This window comes from Pseudopipra pipra, chromosome 3, assembly GCF_036250125.1.
Source record: "Pseudopipra pipra isolate bDixPip1 chromosome 3, bDixPip1.hap1, whole genome shotgun sequence".
Classification (NCBI taxonomy): domain Eukaryota; kingdom Metazoa; phylum Chordata; class Aves; order Passeriformes; family Pipridae; genus Pseudopipra; species Pseudopipra pipra.
In genome coordinates this window covers 5,952,761-5,977,343 of record NC_087551.1, presented here as the reverse complement: position 1 = coordinate 5,977,343, position 24,583 = coordinate 5,952,761, and the positions used below count along the sequence as shown (strand labels likewise).

Genomic DNA, 24,583 nt, shown 5'->3' with positions numbered 1-24,583 from the left:
AAGTGCCCTTCCAAAGGCACATGCAGATACCAAGATACTGAACCAAGTCTTTTCAACATTGCCAGCAAAAGCTGGTGACCCACTACTTTTCTGAGCACTACTTTTGGATAAACTATTAAAAATGCTTAACTGAAAACAAAGAAAAGGAGCAAGAACACCCACCAAGCTCACTCTCACTTGCCAAAGTCCCCAGCCATACAAACCTCAATTATTTGTAACCCACCAATAGCACAGTGAACCACAGCAGGTGGGTCATGGCACTGAACAACAGTAAGAATATGGAAAAAATATGTGATTTCTTTGATTTAGTTTTTTTAATGGGAATAATGGTTTGGGTTTTCTTAAGATGGGAAAAAAAAAAGTTCTGGGAAACCTGAAGCACCTTGCTATTTCTCCTTGAGATGAATAAGAAAGTAAAAAAAAAAACAAACAAGTCGTGAAAAAAACCTTTTAACTGTTATGACTTGTAATATGAAAGTTCTTATAATTTAAAAACTCAGTAGCTGTTTTTTAGATAAATTGGGGCTTAGTCACCCACAAATAGATAGTAATTCTTCTGTTAAGTTTTTAGTTCTCTTAAAAACACAAAACACTGTGAATTTTGAGACAGAACAATTTTTTTTCTTCCAGCTTTCAGCAGCATGACTGAACTAAAACCTACAGGTATTTCCACAACAAGTTTTTCTTGAGGAAAGTCAAGTGGGCAATGAAAGAAAAGAATAATGTGCAGTAGAGGGAGCAACATTTGAAGGTTGTGACAGAACTCATCATTAAACTTAGATTATCTGAATTCCAGCAAGCACCTTGGAGCTCACTGCCTTTTCAGCAGGATAAATTAATTCTAAATGTCATATCACTGTATTTCATCTGAAGGTGATAATCTACTCATATGGGCCCTGTTGCCGTTATGGAGTATTAACAGCCTAGAAAGGTGAAGGATCCATATATGTTTACCCATAATGTAGTTGTTAATTATTTATATCTCTTTCCAACCATACATTTGGTACTTCTTCCTTTGGTTTGGATTGCGTATGGAACCAAAACAGTTTCCACACAGATTGTTTCCCTCACAGCTGCTGAAATGCTGACTCCCAGCTGCTGGAATAATACTGAGATTAGCAAACTATTGGTGGGCAGGCTGAGGGCAGCTCAGTCTATAGAGAGGAAAATTGTTCAAGAACCCTCTTCTTTATACTGTGGTCTGTAATGCCCAGTGCCAAAGGCAGTTAGGGATCCTATTTACTTTCCTCACTCCAGCTCCATCTAACAGCTACTGGAAGAAATTTTTAACTGACTAGAAACAGAAATCTATGATCAATGACCTATGTGGGAGAGTAATCTGTGTTCTAGGTTCTGTCATTCAACAACATGTGTATGCAAGTTTATGATCTTTAAGAAAAAGAAAGTGAACTGTGTTTGAAGCTAAAGGGAGGAGAGAACCTGGTGAGCTGCTCTGCTGAGCTTCTTCTTATCCTACTTGTATGTAAAGCAGATAAATTTCACCAAAATGTCATTCCTTCACAGTGATTTTCCCTGATACACTGAGGAGTGAAGCTGAACTCCTTCCAAGAAAATAAAGATATTGTTATATCAAGGGATAAAGAAATAAATCTGGGAACTATTGGCAACACTACAAACATATAACTAAACTGTTGAGCATAACATAAATACATGAAATAAAAAAATGTGAGGCAGAACAGGAAGGTTTACCTGCACTAGGAAATGCAAAACATATAAGAGAACCAGAACTATACTGTAGCAGTAATGTAATTACCTTTATTGTGAAGTGCATCCCAGTCTAGCAACTGCATTGTAATTCTTGCCAATAAAATTTAAATTGAATCACAGAAGATGAGACATTAGCTAAAGACTAAATCAAAGTATTATACATGGGGAAAATGCCACAGGAATATCACATAAATTTGGTCAAATATCTTCGGTCAGAGAGCTCTGTAGGATCACACTGTGGCTTTACCCAGCTCAAGCCCTCCATTTCAGAGTGACAGAACCAGTCCTAGAGAGTTGCCATTTTAGCTGCATGAATAGAGCCACAAACCACCACCATCCACAAGCCTACAGCACCTTGGAAATGTGGAAATACAGAAAAAAGGAAAAAGCACTAAAAGTAAAAAAAAAAAACCACAAAACCATTATACATCTAACCATTATTTAAGATAATTTACCTATAGATTGGTTTTCAGGCAAGCAATGCAAAGGAAATCAAAGCACAAGTATTTGCTGCTTAGATGAGCAGTCTTTAAAGTTCCCTATGGTCTTCCCCTTGTAAACTGTCCTATGTTGCTGGAGACTGTGATACAGCATTTATCTGACAGGGGCAAGCTCCTTTCTTAGATGGCCTGCAGAGCACAGAAGGTTTCACTAGAGCAGGGATGGAGGGAATTTTTCTCCAGTGAAGCTTCAAATTGGCTCAAGTCAGGTTATTACAACTTAGCAACAACACAGACTTTTGGAGTTCTGTGCAAGCCAGGGAGGGGACAAACCCTGCAAAAGCATTCCCTGGCTCTGCTTTTTTCCCTACCAAAATCCCATTTCTTCAGCCCTTGCTCACTGCACCACAATTCCATCTTTCTCCCCCACATCTGCCCTTGGCTGTTCTGTTCATGGTTTCCTAGAGGAAACATGGCTGAGCAGAATAAAAGAAGAGAGGACAATGAACAACACACCCTTCTACTACTATATTAATCTCTAAAGCAAGGAGACACCAAGTGAGATGGATTGGCCAAAATAAATTTTGACTTAGCTTTCAAAACCAGGAGCACTTACGCTTTCAGTAACCTTTCAGTTCTATTGATTTAGGTCTGCTTATCTTAGATCCCCCTCTTTCACTGCTCACATAATAAAACTGCTTCTGCTGACAAGAGTTCTGTTTATCTTTAATAAAATATTGGTAAGTGGAAAATTAAAAGGTGGAAAATGGGTAAGAGCATACCCTTCCTTCATTGGAGCCCTGCAGTAATTGTATTTGCTCATGTTAATTATGATTATGTAGCAATGAGTGTGGCTGCAAGATAAATTTGCTTTGCAAGCAAGGCAGTAAATACAGAATGGAGGTCTATAGTCAGGGTAGGACAATATCTGTCCACAGGTAAAGTGGCCTCAGGTATCCTATTCAGACAGGTGGCCTTAGCTTTCACTAAACTTCACTGCTGCAAATAAGAATTTAAGATTGGTTATTGCTCAGTAGACTTAATTGAAAGAGGGTGCATTTCTGTTGTGTTGATCTACATGTTTCTTTAGAAACAGCAGTATGGGGAAAAGAAAAAAAGTCTGAAAATGATGACTACACAGATATTACTCTTCCACAAATTGAAAAGGAAGCAATTGCCTGTTTTTCTCATACTGTTCATTAGTCTTCTGTCCCATACATTATGAATTAAAGACATCCTGAAGATTAAGAAAAGAGACAGAAGATCTGGTCAGTACCTGTGCACAGAGATAACTTACACCAGAGGGGTCATTAACTAAGGCTTAGGCAAGGTTTAGCACAACTGATGGTGTAAACAAAAAGACAATTAGGCTAAACTCAAACACGACCTACCTTAGGGCAAAAGGTATTTAGCTGGGACAAAGGAGAGCCGAGTTTTAAGTCTGAATCAGGCTGTGAAGTGTCATGAATGTGTTTGTCACCTCCATGGTGCAGCGATCACGCAATTAATCACGGTTAATTCTTAATCCTGAACAGTTTTGCAGTATTGATCTGATAAGCTTACCTGACAATATCTGGGGTTTGATGAGCGGGCAGATAAAGTCTGTAATGAGGAATTATTTGATTTGTCCAAAAATACTTTTAGCTTACTGTGCATGGAAGGGCAGAAGGGATCTGATTTACCTAATACAAAGGAAAAACCCTTACAGTGATAAGCAAAAGTAAAAATTGCTAAATTTTATTTAAATAAATATTAGTTCTAAATGGAGCACTTCATTACAGCTCTAAACTCCTAACTTTATTAAGGACAATCTTAAAAAAAGTTAATTCAGATAAAATAAACCCAGGCATTATTTTGAAAACAAAAAATAAGCCACAAACTATTTTTGACACTATTTTTGACACTGTTTTTATACTTTTTTTTTTTACTTGCTTCCTTCCCTAAAATAAAGAGACGAGTGGAGTAAGAATTACATTTGGCTCTTTAAGAAGTTCTGATCAAAAATGTCCCATACCATTAATTTGCTTTGTTCTACTCACTGCCACCTTTCATTGGGCTGTACAGAAACTCCTGCTGCCTGGGACATACCAGCTACATTCACTCAGATATTTATGCTTTCATTAAGAACATATCACTACAGCTATATTTTCAACCATATTACTAGCAAAGTAGGTAAAGATAAATCAGTAGAGCTATAAAACCCAAGGGAGTTAAAATTGCTAAGCCCACAAATAGTAGATTACACTCCCTAAAATCACAATCAAACATCTCTGTGCTCCTGATTTCAACCAGTCCTGTTCCAGCTGTGCTCATTACTCACTATTCATCACTGGTTCCTTTTTCTGAAGATTTTAGGGACTGAAATTCTTACACTGGTATTTATAACATTCAGAAGGAATACTAAGGAGAACAGTTCCTTAACAGTGTGTCCTGAGCACTGTCAGGCCAAAATCTACGTAATGAAGCATTTCTTCCTGCACATTATCCTGTTAATACATTATTGAAGATAACAGTAGAAAAAAATTTCAAAGCTCCAGAGTTTCTAATCACTGAATATCACTTCCTAATATCCTAGATCCTGATCAATAATTTTCTATATTACTTCCAAAGTAGACTTCATCACACCTACCCACAGGTGAACTGAAAGAACTACTGTATGAATCCTTTGGCTGAGATTTATGAGGGACACACAATCCAAGCTAGGTTCTAATAAACCTGTACAAAGCACAGTGAGACTTTAACACCCAAAAATGGATTAATAAGCCAGCACACTGGAGGAGGAAGAGGTTGCTGTAGCTGCCTAAGCCATCTAATAAACTGAAAAAGAAATGAATGTTTACAATTCAATGGCATTGTTCTCCCTGCACCCCAAGCCTGATGTACTCAGATGTAGCCTGAAGATGATGTTGGACAGGGACTCACAGATCCTTTTTGCACTTAACTGCTCCAGCCAGCCCTTTCTCTCTTTTAAGCAGCATTCACTGCACTGAGATTTTGTGAGATCAATGCTGTGTTTACTCCTACCCCTTCCATCTCCACATCTGCAGGTGATTCTGACCACCTGGGTCTAAGCTGAAATGGGGCCTGACCTTGGCAAACAAGAAATGTAAGTTTGAACCTCTTTCAGCTGAAGAGGTTATTGATCCAGGCCTCCTAATTCATGATCCCCAAGAGTATTTATCTGATATTACACCCAAGGTGGGTGACCTGTCCTTTACCCCAAGCCCTCTTTTTTTTTTTTTTTTTGGAAGGAAACACCAACAATCTTTGCCCTCCTTATGGAATTCAGCACCCCACAATTCCACCATCACCTTATGGGGATAGAGGGACAACTAACTTTGTGACTATCAAACTAGTTTGAATGCAAGATATTTAACCTGGCCACACTGCCTGTGGATTTTTACAGTCTTCAAATTTAGGTACAAACCACAGCAGGAAATCATATTTCTATCATTCACTATCATAACCAATGTACTTTTTTAAAAAAATCACTTTAATCTATTAAAACAAACAAACCCAAACCAAATTGCAGACCTACAAAATCTTATTTCTGACTCTCTGCTGGACTTGAAATTTCCTTACAGAAAATTAGACTGATGGATACCAGCCATTAATCCTTCTCAGCACAGAAAGTACTTTTCTTATATTGTCATGAAAAAATTAAATATAATCCTTGAAAGAAGGAAGGACTTGAATAACAATCTGCTGTCAATCAGTCATGGGCATTAAGGAACAGCAGCAACTACTCCTCCCTGTGCCTTGACCTCTGTCCACTGGACATCTTCCTCCAGATTGACAGATCTTTACTGGGTAATTTACTATTGGAAACTAATGACTGTACAGCAGCCCTTCACTTTTGTTTTTGGATTGTCTGATCCAGGACAGTGTATTATGGCAAAATAATGATAAACATGAAGTAACTGGTCAGGAAGGACCAGCTCTTTAAGCATTTTCATATGTTGTCATAACACATGGAAAAGAGCAGAGGGACTAACCTAGTGGCAAACAAGAGGTCTCTCCTCAGTGTTTCATCTTGTTCTGAAGATGCTGAGTTTGAAGAGATGGTGAAGTTTGTTGAGTGCTTTCAGATGGATGTTATAACCAGTCACAGTCTAGAATAAGAAAGGCTTTGTGACAGCAGAATCTTGAGAAAAAGACAAGGATCACCAACTTATTACGATCGTTCGGTTGTAATTCAGAGTTCCATGAAAGGACTTCAGGAAGAATTCAGTAATCCCTCATTCACCAGGACTCCTGTGAGCCTGGGTATTGCTTATATATCGTGCAATATGAGTGAAAAATCTATGATTCATCATAAAACAGGCCTGGAAGCAATCTCTGCTCTTTGAGCGATTAAAAATGTAGCAGGATAACAGAATGAGCAAGCTTCTGCCAGGAATAAGAGACTTGTTAATCGTGTCTCTGGGCAGAGGATGCATCAAATGACCTTCTGAGGCCTTGATGATCATGTTTCCTATGGAAAAAGTGACCATTTTCTGACCTGGCCAGCAAACAAAGGAAATTCATGCTTTCCCCTCTCAATTCTCTTTCAGGCAGTGCAGAAAGAGATGCTGCTCTTTAGATAAATATACTTGGAGAAACTGCTCCTGTACACAGAGTTTGCCATCTAGAGAGAGCTGAGGTTAGGAAGAAGGAAGTATTACCTTCCCCATTTTGTAGACTGCCTGTTAGATGGAAAAAACAGAAGCCTTAGGGAGGAAAAAATTTAATCTCTTATTTACAGCCAAAGCCTTGATACCCTCTTGACCCTACCTGCCTGAAGGTAGGCTCTGGCTTAAATGCATTCTTGAATCAGGAGCTGACAGAACAAATGACTCATTTAACTCAAGGGAATCTGTGGTACAGCCAGAATTGGAAACTATGTACACAAGTTGTTGGGCTGTGAATCAGTGACAAATTTATCCTTTGCCTCTCTGTAGTTCTGCAACAGGGAAACACTTGATGTTTATCTGATTTAACACAAGCCATGCTAAATACTGTGTCTAAAATGGAACATTTAAACTTGCATGGGGAAGAGGGGGCAGAGAAAAGGGCTGGGAGGGAGAAGAATTAGGGATGACATTTTATGTCTTTTAAAAGTCTGACCTTTTGGAAATATCACTGTGTACATTTTAAATATTAATAAAGGCAGTAGCTGTTAGGAGGCACAGGGTTGTTGTTGGGGGGTGACCTTTTATTGAAGTAAAAGAAAATTGACAGTTTTATTAGCCACAGAATACTGCAAACAGAAGCTACAGAAAGAAAAGCAAGCACAAAAGCTGTCATTGTAATTAGCTACATTCTGCAAATTAATCTGAGGATGGGGCTGTGTCTGAACATTGCTGCAGGTCCATCTGTATCTTAACCCAGACTTACCAGACAGCTTCAGAGTAAAAAAGAATAGCATTTCCCATTTCAGTTCTTTAAAGAGATGATGTTCCCAGAGAAAACAACCATGATATTGGGATCCTCATGATCACTTTTGTGGGCCACTACATGCACCTCCCTCAGTAGCTCCAAGAAAGGCTGGGTGAGAATCCTTTTTCAAGCATCTCCAACAGAAAGACTACTACAAGGATCAGACAGCTACTACCTCTGACATCTTTGCTTCTCAGGACTAATTAATTAAAATAGCCTTGTTCAAATTACCTAGACTTACTCAGACTAGAACTCTGATGCTATGTGACTAGGAAAGGAGCAATTGCTCTGCTGCTTCATTCCAAACCATTTGGGTTTTTATTAGAAGTAAGCTGAATTAACTTCTTGTCTTCATTTTGCTGGTAGTAATCTCAGGAGTTCAGCTGCCTGTGATCCAAGGCCAGCTGATGCAGCACAGCTGTGTAACCTTGACTCAAGACTTCTGAGAAAATTGCTAAGTTGTGAGAATGAGCTGTGAAAAACAAACAGAGTAGACCTGTCCAAGATAAGAAAAGTAAAATTGTAGGCAAAGGTAAGATTGTTCAGATAGCAGAGCTAGAAGCTCAAGGACTTGAGAGAAAAAAAAAAAACCAACAAAAACCACAGATATAAAAATGTATAAAGCCCTGCAGGGAAAAAAAAAAAAACAACAAAAAAAAAACCACAAAAAAGACTTGAAAGTTGATGGTACATCATCAAGGAACTCTGTTCCAAAGCAGAACAGGTCATTCCTTCCCCACCTGACTCATGACTGCTTAGCCACTTTTATCCAGGCAAAGATAACAAGTTTATGAAGAGTTGATTCAGACTGTTCAACTCTAGTGGGAATGAGGGGTCAGAGAAGGAAAGAAAAAGAAAGAAAGAAAGGAGAGGCCTTGCTTGTCCTTCAGATATCCTTTACTGACAAACAAGGTGCTACATAGCATTTTTGCACTTCACTACCACTTAATGTGTTAAGGTCTTTCATGCATTTCACCCCCACTCAGCATCTTTTTCTTTGTAACTTATGTTATAGTTCACATCACAGAAAAAGCTGGGTTTATACACTATGCCTAGTGTAGCCACAGAGGGCAAAATCTGCCCTCCTTTAGGTCTCACTCTGTGTAAGACATTTCAATGCATAGGATTTAGAGCTGATGTGCACCCATCCCATAAAGCTGAAGCTGTTCTTGAACACAGTCTCATCGCTAAGGCTAGTGGGAATGAGGAAGAAAGAAATGGCAAGCAGTGTGGGATACACTCTAGAGGGAAACAAGTCAGTCTTACCTTTACCCTGCTCTGGTGAGACCCCACCTGCAGTGCTGCATCCAGCTCTGGGATCCCCAGCATAGGAAGGACATGGACCTGTTGGAGCGAGTCCAGAGGAGGCCATCATGTTGATTAGAGGGATGGAGCACCTCTCCTATGAGGAAAGGCTGAGAGAATTGGGATTGTTCAGCCTGGAAAAGAGAAGGCTTCAGGGTGAACTAACTGTGATGTTCCAGTAACCGAAGAGAGCCCACGAAAAAGACAGAGAGAGAATTATGTTCTTTAGCTGGTAAAACACAGGCTACATTTGTTTGTAAAAACAGGCAGGATGGGAAAAGGTAAGCCTAAACCAAATATTTATTCTGAATGCCAGAATTTAATCAGTTAATTCACACAGAGACATCAATGTGAGCTCAAGAACAAGCTAAAAATATGGTCAGGAAGTCATGGGTAAATCAAATAGGAGAGAAAAGACAGTGAAGTAATTGTAAGGAGATTTACAAGTCTATTGCCTGGAAAAATATTCCAAGTAAGCTACTATTTTTTATTTTAAAGTACAGCAAGGTACTTTGGACACAAAGCCTGTTAACGGTAACACAGAGCTTGCATCTATCCTCTTACTGTTTAGTTCTATTTAGAGGTGCTTGATTTCTCCTTCCTCTTTTCTCTTTGTATTGACAAAGTTTAGGATGCCTTGAGGGCACTGTTGTATTACAATGTTATGGAACACCAGGAAAGAGAGACAAGTCACTCCACTGAAAGTGAGGGCACAAGTAGTCCCTCCCAAGGAAAGCACATCCCACTGAAATGCAGCTCTTCAGCAGCACACAGAAGGTCACACAGCCCTCTGGGACAAAAGCTTCAACTGAGAGCAGAATTAATGATTGTGATGCATTTTGACGTCAATGGAAACCATTCCTTTTGACTTTAGACTGTAGATATATCACCCCTTCCTCCTCACACCCCCACCAGAATCAACACCTGAACTATCTAGAATGTGAAGGTTATCACAGCATTGATGTATCTCATATAAAAGAAAAAAAATGGATTATAAAAATTCTAATTGCCAGCTAGAAGTCAATATGTCATTCTGTGGTTGTATCACTAAACTTCTGCTGAATAAAATCTCACAAGGCAGAATAGTAAATATTAAAAAAGTTACCAAATTTGCAAAGCTCCAGTGTGAATGTCAGAGTTATTTAGGGATGTAAGGGAAACACAGACTAAAAAGGAAACTGCTACTCTACGTTTTGCAACAACAGGAATGAAAACCTCTGCAAAAATAAATTGCTAGAATGAGTTTCCTGGATTAACTTATGGAACCTCAAAAAGAAAGATGCTTCATCCTCAGAGGTCTTGAAGACACTGAATAGGCTGGGGAGCATCCTTTTACAGAAGGGATTAAACTTCTTTGAAATGATTGAAGTGTAGCTGTTCTGAATCAACAAAAATCACAGTTTGTCAGTAACTAAAACTCATAACTCTGAGCTATGGACAGTGAATCATCTCTTCTGAGCACCTTTCATACCACTCTATATATTTATACTAAAGTAACAATAGCAAAACACAAAGTAATGTTCTTTGATACTGCATTTTCCCTTGCTATCTGGAAAATGATTCAGTTTTGTGGTTTCCTGTCAGAGAGATGCAGAGAATGACCAGAGGACAGAAGTATAATGGGTAAATCAATTTTTCTCCTTTACTTTCAAGAAATATTTTGCTTTCTCCCAATTCCTGGCATTTGTAGCTGTCTTGAAGTTGAAAAGCAGGTTTCTGCTGTACCACAGCCTAAGGAAACTCCTTGGTGTACATGAAAAGTGAGTTACTCTCCAGGGAAATGGCTAAGAGATTTCAGCTTTTTGTCCAGAGATCTGAAGAGATGAAACATCAAATAGCTATGAAACATTCAGATACAGCAAAGAGTAAGAAAGCCTTGTACCCAGTCTATGAGTATTACCTTTTTTAATGCGCTCCTGTCTACAAAATCACTTCCTGCACTAGTCCTATACACCACTAAACCTTCCAAATTACTTAGATGACCCAAAGTCAGACAATTCTACTTCTGGGATGCTCAGCAGCCGGTATAAATCAGAACTAGAATGTCAATCAAAGGGAAAGCCTGGACCAAAACACATCATCCATTGAAACTACACCTGGGATACCTAAGACCACAATTATCTGCTGAAACAAGATATTCTTTTGGAAAAAGTAATAAAACTGGTACATATTCGCACATCTAGTTGTGTCTTTGCAGCTCAGTATACCAGAAGGCAAATTAGGGCAAAGATCTGGGTGGGTTTTTTATCTTCTCAGGGTACAAAAAGAAAGCTTATTTTCTTTAAAAAGCTAGTATTAAAATAGATTTGCACCATAATTTTTTCACATTGCTGTTTCAGCTAAAAAATATTATCTGGTCTCAACAGAAGTCTTAATATTTGAATTATCCATCTTTTTCTTTTTGAACTGCAAGGAAGTTACATGATACCAAACCACTGTCACGGGGGACAGAAGAAAGCAATCCAGATAAACAGGAAGAGAGCAGAAAGCCTGGAGATGAGGGAAGGGGAAGGATAAGTCTTTATTATTAGTTTTAAAGAAATCACACAGTTAATATTTACAGAGCATGTTACATCTGGTGGAATGTGCAGGTGTTTTGGCACAGCCTGGAGATACCAGAAATATCCAGGCCAAGATTTTGAAGTCAACATTGGTGTTTTAGTCAACAGTCTGTTCTGTCTTTGCACATACATTTCTTGAGGGTGTTTCCTGCCTCTACCAGAACATGGCGCAAGCAGCTCGTGCTTGCACCAGAGACAGGAGTGGGAAAAGGCATTTTAAGCATACAGTGGGATGGGTTGGCTCCATGGCAAATAAACTGTATGTTATCAGCTAAAGGCGAGGAGGAAGAAGAAACAGAGAGAAGATGCTCAGGTCTGTTGGCTCACAACGTTATGGCCAGCTGTTACCAGTCAAAGTTTATTTATTTATTTAACAGGACATTTTCTGCCATTCTGTGTGCAGTGAAAACAAGCCTTAAATCCCCAGAGCTTTCTCCTAGTGCCTTTCATTATCATGAAAATGACAAGTCCTGGCCAGAGAGAATGTGAACAGTTTCTTCTCTCCTAAAAAAATCGGTCTCCACTGAGGTGAAGAGGCTCTGCAATACCCAGCAGAACTACCAGACAACTCATTTTCTTGTCTTTCAGCATTAGACCTGATTCCTTTCATTTTCTGTAGTCATTTTATGGAGCACCACCACGTACAAGGATTATTGCTTAAATCACAGTTCACTCTGATTTAGTAGAAGAAAGATAGTTCAGTGACTTGGGCTACAGATTTTGTATATGATTGAGGTATCAAGCATCTGGAGCCCTCATTTATCTTCATTTTTCTTTAAGACAGCAGCAGGCACACCTCAGCTAGGTCTATAATTCTTTGGGACTCCTCTTATATCCAACAAAGAGAAGGCTGAACCGACTTAAGGTAGTGGTCTCCCCCCCAACAAGTCTGAAAACTGACTTTGATATATCTAAAGTTAAATGAGCAGCTGAAGCTTCAGCTCCCAGGTTATAACAGTACTTTCCCAACTCTGAGGATATTACTTTAGAAATCACAATGCTTTGGGACACCATGGTCTTACAGGAATGTTGATGATGGTAAAACAAGCCTTATAAATACCATTCAGCATCATCTAGACCTACATGAAACTTTGTGCTTATTTGCAGATATCCTACTTTGGAAAACTCTTGAGAAGGACGACCCTGGAACAATGTAGCTCCTTTTGACTGAAAGCTGTCAGACAAATGCACCAGTTTTACTCATGCAGTGATTTAAATTTCTGCATAGATAGAATTCTCATTGAAAGGCTGTTGCAGCCAGTCTCTTATGGCACCTTGGCAGCTTTAATTTCAAATATCGCAGTTGTGGGTTTGTTACTCGTAGATGTGTGTGGCTCAGCTGGAGAGTGTGCAGAGAAGAGTTAGGAAAACATTCAGAGACCTAGAAAACATAAGCTAGAGAACTGGATTTGATGACCCTCAAGAAAAAAAGTGGCAGGACTTTTCAAGCATTGAAGGGGCAGGACTCCAGACTGCTGGATCAGAGAAGAAGGAAGAGAGGAATTATAACAGAGAAGATTCCTTTCCAAAGTCCAAGATGCACATTCCTCTTATCAACTCATTCAGAAACATATTCTTCTTTTTCTTCCTCATTCTTCCACTATAAAATTACATAAATCCTTCATTACATCAGCTTTTGTATTTTACTGAAAGTATTTTTATTGTGTCACAGATGTAATTGCAGAGATAGTTACAAACTCAAACCTTCATGTCCAGTGAATATACTGAGAAATTAAATTTTCATAGAGAGCAAGAAGCAATTTCAAGCCGAGTTTCAGTAAGGAGTGCTATAATGGGAAGCCTTTTCAAAGGTAGTTTGGAGGTTCTCATCATTTTCCTTAATTCAAGAATGGATTAAATAAGACTGAAAAAATAAAATCACCTCTCTCAAGTCTATTTCAAATATTTGAAGGTTAGTTGTCAGTGTTTCCTGCATATACATTTCTCTTTGGGAGCCTAAGATGTTGTTTGTAGCTCCGTTTTTTTCCTATACATCTGCTTTCTTGCACCACCTTCAACATGTGCCATTGAAACATAAAATTAATCTTCTTGCTGGAAAGTCAAAGAAATGCGGAGTAGGAAAAAGACAATAAAAAGGCTTTTTTACTTTCTCTCCAGAGCTACTTGATGGTGTTTTCAAAGCAACATTGCCAGGAACGGATTAAAAACAAGCTGCAAGTTCATGGAGAGTCATTTGTACAAAGATGTAACAAGGGGAAAATCCGAATTAAGCAAGTTCATTTTTTCCTGCTAGATAAGGAGGCTGGAGGGCATCACTCTGCAATCCTGTGCAATCCCAAAGGCACAAACTTCAAACCAGCTAACTCCTGTGCACGATGCTTACCGAGTGAATTAAGAACTGTCTAGAGGCTTCACGTATAAACCTGAAATCAGCTGTTACAAGGAACAGTATTTCACTTCAGTATAAATAAAACATACATCTGGATTTCTGCTGAACTCTTTGTTCACACTCCTACGCTATGATTGTTCCCAAGCAGTCTTCTCTTCTCCCAGGAGGTGTAAGAAAGTAGCTTAGCTAAGCCAAACAACAAACACAGTTTATTTTATAAAAAGACTGGCTGGCTGACTCTCTGCCTAAATACTTTATCTTTGTGGTCTACTAGATCAGAGGGTGGAGGAAACACTTGCAAGAAATCCTAAGGACAGGACTGCATGCACAGAGAACCGATACACTGACACAGCCCAGGCTTTGGGAATGGATGTTTGGCTCCCTTCAATAATAGAGTTGTTAATTTGTTAATAAATGCCCAGGTGGTGTATTCCAGGCAGCTGCAAATGAGTGGATACTGAACAGACTGAAACTCGAGCTAGTGCAGAGCTGCTCTCCTGAAAGAACACCTACTGGAAGGTATGGGAACATGCATTTGGATTTGGCTTCTGTGGCCAACGTGGGTCATTAAACAAAACACGCATCTGCCACTAACACATGGGTATTTTCCCTCCCCTCCTAGAGCCCTGTGTCACCCTTTAAAAAAACAGGAAAATACCTTTGCAAACTTTTTGGCCTCTTTGGACAGTAAACATTATAAATACGTTCTGCAATTAGTCATAGTCTAATTGCACCTATCCATCAGGTTCCAGTTTTAGTTGCCACACAAATGGCAAGATAGTAATTATTAACACTTCTGCCAAACCAGATTTCTGGAGCCTTTATTTACACGAGTGCTATAGTTCCCAAAATTCTCTGTTCCTGCTCTCTGACAGAGTGCTGCATTTGGAAATCATGAGTGGGAGTTTAAAATAGGTTCAGCATACAGCTCACACTGTTCCCATCTCTGACATCCATATGTGGTTTGGACAATCTGGAGCTTTCTTTGAAAGGCCTCTCTCTATCTATTTTGCAAAATAAAGTTCTCCATTTGCTGCTATTAGGATCTGCAAGTTGCAGCACTTTAAGATGAACGTGATAAACAATGATGTTTATAAAACACTCTGACAGCTAAATAGACACATACAGGATCAAATATTTGCCACACAAGCAATCAAACAAATTGATAAACATGGAGAAAGTGATTATAGAACTATTATTAACCAGCAATCTGCATATCTGCCTCCAATTAATTCCTAGAAAGGAGATGCGAGTCAGTTGAAACTTAATTACTGGCATAACACTTTGTTGATTAGAAATGCAGTAACAGTCATTGCTTCTACTCCATTTATACAAGGCCCATAATAACAAGCCAAAGGATGTCAGTCAGTCACTGCTTTCCTGCCAGGAGTTTCTGCTGCAGCAACAGCTCCTGGTGTAAATGCACTCCCTCCTCCACCCATGTCACTCAGCTCGGTAATTGCCTTGCCACTCACATAAAGAAAACAATTTCCGGCTTTGATGGGATTTTGTCGGAGATGGGAAACTGCTCCTGCAATCTCTGCAGGTAGGTGTGAGGTGGGTTACTTTGGTGGATCACAACACGAAACTAATCTTTAAGGAAGCAGGTGGAAAGTGAGAGAGATTTGTAGGCTGGTAGGTGCTGGGGAAATGATGCTGCTCGAGTGATTAACAAAAGGGAGGTAGGTGTTAGATGAAGTGGAACTGAGACAAGAAGAAGAAAGCAGAAGCATAGGGAAGAAAGTTGCATTGCCATTTTCAACATCTCTCAGTTCAGCACATCTTTCAGAAGCTCTTATAAAACCACATACACTTATTCCATATGTAGCTGATCAGCAGCCTAATTTCAGCTTGCTTCATATTTGGCCCCCCCCATGAGCTACACCCTCATCACCATCATTCCATCATTCCCAGCCTGAGGCTGCAGATGCAAAGTTTTCCTTTCAGAATTTTTCTCACTTCACAGCCTCATTCCCAGGATGAGGTCACTCAGTTTTAGACATTTCATTCTGCTTCTCACCTGAGGTGAGACCTGGCTTCAGGTTCCCCTGAGGCCCCTCCCAAGCTTCCCATGCACTCACATGACTCCGCATGATCCCAGCTTGACTTATTAGGACATAGGCAAGGAAAAGGCTCTGGGAAGGTAAACAACAACTAACCTTGTCTGCTTCCTGTCACAGCCAGCACCTGCAGCAACCTCCAGCTGCCTCCTTACCCACCATGTGCATTTATTCCAAGGTTTTCATGGACGGGTATGAGAAACGTATAATTTCTCTCTCTCTCTTATTATGATTCAAAATTGAATCAGAAATACAGTTTGTGGGTAGCAAGTTAAGTACAGAGCAAATGGAAAGATTTACAGAGAAGTGCCTATAGAACACGAACTCATTTCAAGACTCCTTTTGGATGGAAAGCCATAAGAAGAGGGTAAGGAGGCTTAAAATTAAAGGAAAAACATAACCATCCCACAGTTTTAGTCAGAAAACCTCTCTAGTGTTATAGCTCAAATCTGCCCTTGAATGCATAAGGGACAGAATGAGACAGCCATGCTGTCCATGAATAGATACAACACTTTGCTTTTACACTCTCAAAGGAGCCAGAGTGAACTATTATGTACAATTCATGCAAATTATTCTAATTAACACATTTTTGCACCAGAAAAATAAAGCTCCAACTTATTGGAGTCCCAGAACCCAAGGACACCAGAAATACCAAGGATCTCTGTCAGAGTTACTCAAGGGTCTGACCCCCAGACATTCCAACAGAGGACTTGTTATAATGTCTGATAGGAAAAACATACTGAACAAAAGCATCTATTTCAGTTGCTCACAATGAAGCTTTGGGTTTATTTCCTATCTACTGCTTTAATGTTCAATATTGCTATCCCAAGATCCTCTGACAGGACTGAAATTAACTGTCTTCAGTATGCTTCTTTATTTCTGAGTGCACTCCTGAGAGAGATGAATCATCATGAGATGAATCTTAAAGGCTCCTCATCTCTTCATAGCACTGTCTATATCTTAACCACACACCTTTAGCAAGTAAAAGTATATTAAGTTAATGGATAAAAGTCCTTTCATTCTTAGCCCAAATGGTTCTACTTCAATTGCAGTATATTTCATCACAGCAATATTAAGACACCTTCAAAACTGCTCTTGCAGTTCAAAGAGGTAAAAGACTATTTGGTTCAGGTTGACACGAAATTTGATCTTTTGAGTGATTACAGCACTTTTCCATACAGGAAAACTTGGCTGCACACAAACAATCATGCCCTTAGGGAAACTAAAGCTCACTGGTTCTCCCTCTACACCAAGAAAAGAATGGTAACCCTTCTTACCTTCAGAAGAGGCATAACAGCTCCTGGTGTAGGTCTTCAGAAGTGTCCAGAAACCCCAAAACTGCCAGGATTTACACTCTTGAGAATTATAAAATAGGAAAAAGAAGTAATATTTAAGTTTGGGGGTTTTTTTTCAAACAACACAGAATAAAGTTCTTAACAGTATTATTCTCTCATATTTTTATGTTTTTGATATTTGGAAAAAAAATCCAAAACTAAACCCAAACAAACAAAACCAATCAACCAAACAAAAAAAACACCCCTCCTTGGCAGGTAGCCTGGCTCTGTATTGATCACTTCTTGTTCTTCACATATGGTGAAATGTTATTTTTAGTGCTGACTACACACTAAATGAAGAAGGAGATACACACAGGGTATATCCAATGTTTCGCTTTCCTGTAAACGAGATCACCAGCAGTACCCCAGAGAGGATGTGTGCCCTGTTTTTGGTAGTTCATATTTCTTTAGCATAGCATTTCTGAAAACTAAAAAATAAGCATAAAATCTCTAAGCTTAAAATACAAGCTAGGCAAAGCCATTTCACAAAATACAAGGAACTGTCGAGGCAGAGTTTAAAGCACAGTCACAAATTTAGGACAGTTTCCTGCACCTTTTTTTCAGAGTTTTCAATAACTCTCTTACACTATTCCCATTCTCTTCAGGTTTTCCCAGCTGTCTGTTATTTTCCTCATATTTATTTTTCCTTCCAATCAAAAACCACATTTCTGTTTTCTTATTTGAAAATTGAAAAAGGAATAAATTCTGTAGAATCACTTTGCAGACAGATAAGAAGCTGCTGTGTATTTTAAAGAGAAAGCTTCACATTCAGTACATTGAAAACCAGAATGAATTGTACACATCACTTCTGGAAAAAGCAGAAGAGGCTTCCAAGCATATTTTTCAAGCTGTAGGGATTTATCCAGTATCTATTTGCTCTGAATGAACCTGTAAAAACCCACAAAACAACAACCATAGCTGATAAGTAGCATCAGTGTGATGTTCTGCAAGACCTACCTCGTACACTTTTGATTTCACTCTGCATACTCTTTATTGTGCTTGTGCCTTTCAAGTGCACAAAATAGGGCAAGATCTACTCGGGAAAATAACACCTTTGGAAGGAAATTATAAAACCCACATCCAAACCCTTCACACTTCCATCAGAAAAAGCAAACCATAGCGTTCAGCCCAAAACCGAAACGAGGGCATTTAAAAAACCGAAAGGAAAGAAACTCTACCATTAGCATAACAAAAAAAGGCAGCAACAAATAAAAACAGTAATTACCTCGGGAGCTTTAGCCTGCACTTCACTAACTGTTTAACCTTTGCTGCTTCTTCTGAACTCAGTTAATCTCCCCTTCATGCTTCTTCCTGTTCCTGAGGTCCCTATTTGCTAATCACCTGTGTCTCCAGAGCAGGTTGGCTAATTTGGCTCTGATAGCTATTAGTCGCCAGGCAACACCCGGCAGCAGCTTTCACACAAGTGTCTGTATTTACTCATTTATCCTTTCCCTTGTCTGGGGGGAAGATCATAAAGTCAGCGTGCTGCAGACATGAACAGAAGGAAGAACCTCAGACAGGAGAAGAGAGGCCATCTCTCACACTTAATTAATATAACATTTATGAATATTCGTATGAGGAACACTTAGTTCAAGATGGAGAAGGGTATTTTGGAGAGAAGAAACAAATGCAGCTTCTGATTAGCTCTGTAAAGATACACATGAAAGCTGTTAGAGCTGGGACTGATTGCAAGAAATGGTGTTTCATGAGTCCCAAAAGCTATTCTTAAAGCAACATAACACAAATCCTGGGATATCTCTGTTTGGCAGAACAAACCTTAAAATCATCAGTGTGTAGCAATGTGGCTTGCATGGTCACTGCAGAAATGTTATGAAGCCAAAAGACATAAATGTTGTACAAGTAGACTTATGGGATTAACAAAACATTACATAAATGCTTCTAAATTCAATTCAGCTCACCTTCTAAAGGGAACAGGAAAAGCTCAGCCCTCCAGAGACCCTCTTCACAAAGCAGAGCTGTCATGCTTCATGTTAAAGATGTCCCACTAAGATTTGTGTGAACATAAAACCCCCATGCTAAGGCTGCAGGGAAGCAGGAGACCCTAAGTGAGCAAAGACATAGAGAGGTCTTTGAAGCTTTGTTTGCATTCAACAGCAATAAGAAAACCCTTGAGTATTAGAGTTTATGGAAACAGCAGGATGACAACCTACTCAGAAAGCCAGACCCAAGGAGGGGAAATCTGGCTGAATTGGCCCCTTGACTTTGATATAGCTGTGAGGAAAAACCCTAAGTGACAGCTAGAACAAGAGGTTGTTGTTAGAGTCACTGTAGGTTTCTGAAATGTTTGGGGACCTCTTTTGCTGTGCCTGTAAGTGGTTCTAAGGGAGTAATCAAGAGATCAATCCTTTGTTGCTACACAATCAATTTACTTTCTTGAGTTTATGTTCTTATTTGAACTTGCCTGCCTCTGTGTGGCCCAGTGGTGGCTCTGAGGTGTGTAGTTCCTCCAGAGGACAACAATATCCAGTAAAAGAAGATCCCACAAAGAATCTGCAGAATGTCCCATCACGAAGTGCTCTGAAGACTGGTGTTATCAAGATACAGGACACAGAAAAAAAAGTATATTCTGACGGATACTTTTCAGTGGCCTGCAAGTAGAGGAAGAGAGAGAAGAGATGGTTTATCACATGAGGGAATTCCACAGTGTCACAGAACCTAGGGATCCATAAGCTTATAAGAAAACATGACTTTGATCCAGCAACCCGAGTTTCAAGGAATATTTGTATATTCTTTAATCTCTAGCTCTTCAGGCTGCATTGGCAGTACTCTGTGTGTGTTGGTTTAAAGAGCTGCCTGATTATTAGCAGCTGTACCTGATTATGTGCCAATTAATACAAGAGCTCCCACAGAGTTAATATGAAGGTTTTCCTTTCCTTTGCTGTTCATTTTTATCTATGACTTTGAGAAAAATCTATTAATCACGCCATGCATGTTCTCCCTCTGTTAATACAGTCATTTATTATGCTTATTAGGCTGTTATAAATCCCAGGCAACTTTGACAGATCTTACTATTTTTGATAGGGGATTTATAAGAAACAGTTGGCAAATGGCTTGTAGGAACCAAATGTCCTGTCTCGAAACTACACGCCCTCAGAAGCACCAGCCACTTGTGTCTCATTCTCCAGTGTGCCACTCAAAATGCCCCTCAGTCTCTCTGGGTTCCTCCATGTCCATCCTGGTGGACACTAATAACCACAGAGGCACGTGACTGGGAACTGAATCCAGAGACAGATGGATCAGCTGCAGGGAGGGAAGGCCTAGGGTTGTCTCCAGGTCACAGAAGGGGACAAGAAGCTGCAATCCTTGGCAGGGCAGGACACCCTGGCACCAGAACCAGGCAGCCACCACGGCCACCTCCAATAAGGTTTCAGGAGACACGTCCTGCACACCCCAGGAGCTCCCTGCTCCTGCCTCAAACTCAAACCCTTTGGCTGTAGTTTTTCAAAAGCTCCCCAAAAAGGCCTCTGATCTTGAGCTGTCTTAGCTTGGGTCAGTCTGCTGCTTTTGAAAACTCTTCTTATTGTCTGTAGTGTACTTTGTGTAAAACAATAATGTATAAATATTCTGGGAATTAATGCTCTCTATCTCATAGTGACTGCATAATACAATGAGAAATATCACCTAGAAATAACCACTGATTTACAATTGTAAACTATTTATTCTCAGCCAGCCGTCTTGTGATAGGAGCTGCTCTGTATTTAGAAGCATTTCTCTGTGTCTTCTGTCAGTTTGGGGGACTTTTATGGTGCCTTTTGCAAAGGTCTTTTACCAGGGCAGTGATTTGCAGTTCACATAAGCCACCAGGCTCCTGCACTATGACCTTATGTTATAGATAATACAATTTAAGATGCTGAATACAGCATGGTTCTGTGAAATAGGATGGAAAGTTTTGCTGGCCTATGACGTTGATTTGCTTCTCTTGAGGCATAAATAAGTTTATTTTGCCATCTCCTAAAGATCAGCCATACCCTCTGCAGCACACCCCCCCTCCAGTGTATTTGCTGTTAATCCCAGGGTTATTAATCTGTTTTGTCATAGCAGCCATGGCTCAGAACCTGAGCAGAGAAAAGCAAGTGTTAAACTTAATGCCCGTGGAGCAAGATGTTTGTTTTTACATGTGACACACCCATGGCTGGCTGTTTCCAAATGTGGCATTAGTCAATGAAGTATAAAATACAGCCAGACTACACAAATCAAAAATAATAACCTTTTTGCAAGATGCACTGTCCCTACAATTGAATATATTAGTGTTATTAATAAAACCTCACATTAATGCAAAGCTGTGCTGTCACCTGCCACAGAACAACCATGTGCATGAATCCATTGGTTATTACATTACAAGGATGCCTGGAGCCTTATGCTGACATTAAGTGAAGCAAGTATGGGATTTAATGCATTTAACTAAGTGAAAAAAAAATTTTAAAAATCATACCTTTAATTTAATATATGCATGTTCTTCACCGTGGCAATTACCCACAAGTCCACAAAGAAGAGGCAGGGCTTCAGGCGATCAGAGAGTTTATTCAGGATTATTCTTACGGATGATAGCACTTTGTGGTTTCCAAAACAAGCTTGTTCATGACATTGCTTTCTGCTAACTGAATTTCTGCAAGACACCCCTTTCAGGTATTTCTGAGGGCATCTTTGAACCATGAAAAATACCAGAAAACCAACACAAGACTGATTTCAGCTTCATAGAATAAGCAAATATGCAAAAAGTGCATTTTGCTCTGACACTGTATGCAGTCCTTTAATCAAGGAAAACATTTGCTCAGCCAGGAATGAATGAAAGGGAGCTGAAGGGGAAAAAATGACCTGTTCAGAATTATTAACCTAATTTTCCACCTTAATTTTTAAGACAAAGTAAAAATAAACAATCACCACCTTGTATAAATCTGTGGACTCAGTTACTCCCACTTAAACAGGGTTGCAGAAGTTGATGCTACTGGAAATTCATGCCTGTTGGGTTTATCTGAATCTGTAGCCTTCCAGAGATCTGTTCCAGGTTTCTCAATAAGCTGTGCACCCTGGTGTGCTGAGGGCATCCAAATGCTCCAGCTGGATCATCCTCAGCCATTAGCAAATAGACCCTTTGTCAGCACAGGCCAAGACCCAGTTTCAGGCCACCGTGTTGCTAACACACGAGGTGTCTGAAATGTTGAGCTGAAGTAAAAAGTTTAAAAACTTAAGAATACAATGGCCCCTTTCTTTTTTTTTTTTTTTTTTTTTTTTTTTGTCTCAAAACCTTAAGCAGTAAGGAATTCGGCCCCTTACTCTGTCATTCTAATGTAAGTTCTGTGTTTCTTGAGGTAGCTGGTCAAGACAGCCGATTTCCAGGGGCCATGCCAGCAGTTTATCTTACTTTATTGTGCACTATACTAAGAAAAGTTTTGACTTAGTTGCTTATACACAGAAAGACTGAATTTAAATTTTAATTATTTTGGTTTAAAAATATCATTTGTCTTATGAAATAAGGCTAAAAGGTGAAGTTTCATAACTAAACATATTAAAATTACATTAGAGTATCATTCTAAGCAAATAACACTAAAGTCTGTACTGCAAATTAAGAGGTAAGGCTAAAAGTGGCCTGCTCCACCAAAGCTTAATATCTGCTACTGATGATACAAAAGCTACATGAGCAAAAACTATTGTCAAGGAAGCAAAACTCCCTTTTCTTCAGTGTGAGCCCTATGTGGATTTTTGTGCTTTCACAGACTTCTGTTAAAGTCTTTATTAATTAAATTATAAAATTATATAACAGCAGCTCAGTCATTTTAAGAAGCACCTGTAAAATAAGTCAAAGAATGCCCTTGAATACTACAAACTTTACCAGGCTACACCATAATGAGTCAAAATACAAAAAAAAAAAGGCGTAGTCAATTATATGTTGTCATAAACTTGTTACATTTATAGTGGTGACACAGAGCTAGATTCAGAAAAACCATACTGTAAAAGTTGTCATCATAATAAATATGTGGCCTTTGAATCAGGTAAGATCCATACAGCATGACAGAAGAGTTGAGGAGTTCCACAGCCTGCCAGATTAATATCCCAGGCTCAACTGGGATAAGGAAATGGGTTAACAGCATCAGAAACATCACATTTGTTAAGCATATTTGCCACCACAATCTCATTACCACTGGCTTTTCCTGTGTAGTTGTGTAAAACTCATAAAACTGTCCTTAAGTATTGACCCATTTTATTTGCCTAGTTATCCTCCCGACTCATTTTATCCTAAAATAATCAAGAATGTGTTTACCTGGCAAAACATTTCCTCAAGCATTTTCTAACTGGCCAGTTAAAGATCAGTGTTGAAAAGTTTGTTTTCTTAATTTCAACTCTAAGTAAGGGTTTGTTATTCAGAAAAGACACGCAGAAAGGTTTGGTCTTATCTAGAAAGCGAGTTTGTAAAAGATTGTGCTTTTTGAAATTGTATCTGGAAGTTGTAATGGCTCCAGAGTGTTCCACTGAAATACACTTATGCTGGGAAAGAGATTCTCGGAACGAAAAGCTCTGCTCTTTCAAAAATCATTTGGATTTCATTTAGGAAGTGAGATCAAAATATTTTTGCCTCAGGTTAAGTAAACTGGTACTGCAATATTTGGTTTGTGAGATAAAGTCAAAATATTAGCATCATTAAAGTGGTAACATGCAACTCTCTGGCAAAACACCTCAGCCTGCAGAGGAACTACACTTCCCACAGGTCACTGCAACCATTCAGTAATGTAAGCCAGGATGAAATATTTCAGTGTGGCTCTGCAAACAGAAATTAATTTTTACGTGAAAAACGTTAAATCACTACAGGTTAAAGCCCTGAAAGGTTGTATTTGGACATTCCCTTCTGAAGGATTTTTTAAAACTTTGCTTCTGGATTTAAGTTTAACTTCTGTTATATTTTAAAGGAGATTTATTTGCAAATGCTATAATCTTCAAGAGGCAAATAAATTCTAATTTTTGTAGGATTTCTAGTATCTGAATATGTTTATCATAATCCAATAAACTAAACTAGCTTAAACATAAGGTACACTGGTTTTTCTGTCCCTAATACATATTCACAAGACTTTAACAAACTTGAAGGAATTAAGTGCGATGTTTTGTTGCTAGAGAAAAAAAAAATAAATCTGCCCATTGTTTTACCTGGCAAGAGTCTTCCAGTTTCTAAATAACATTGTATTCTGCAAAAGCTTCCCAGCCTAGTATTTATTTACATTTCATGGAGGGTACGTGACCAGAAAGGCGAACGAGTTGCTCTCGCTTCAGTGTCCTCACTGGGGTGAGAGGGGTTGTTCCGCCAGCACTTTGAACTTCCTTTTTGGCAGATAAAGGACCCTGCTAATAAAAATAACATAATCAGAGAAATGGTTAA

At 39.1% G+C, this 24,583-nt stretch overlaps 1 protein-coding gene across 1 annotated transcript in view; it reads right to left on the bottom strand.

Moving 5' to 3' along the window:
• The window catches only part of SPTLC3 (serine palmitoyltransferase long chain base subunit 3), a 293,881-nt gene that overhangs the window by 139,989 nt on the left and 129,309 nt on the right, over positions 1–24,583 (bottom strand). Inside the window, exons 12-13 of the mRNA XM_064647552.1 lie at positions 19,116–24,549; positions 17,140–17,217 (exon numbers count right to left, since the gene is read on the bottom strand). The gene's annotated coding sequence lies outside the window, so the exon portion shown is untranslated. The remainder of the gene's footprint in view (positions 1–17,139; positions 17,218–19,115; positions 24,550–24,583) is intronic.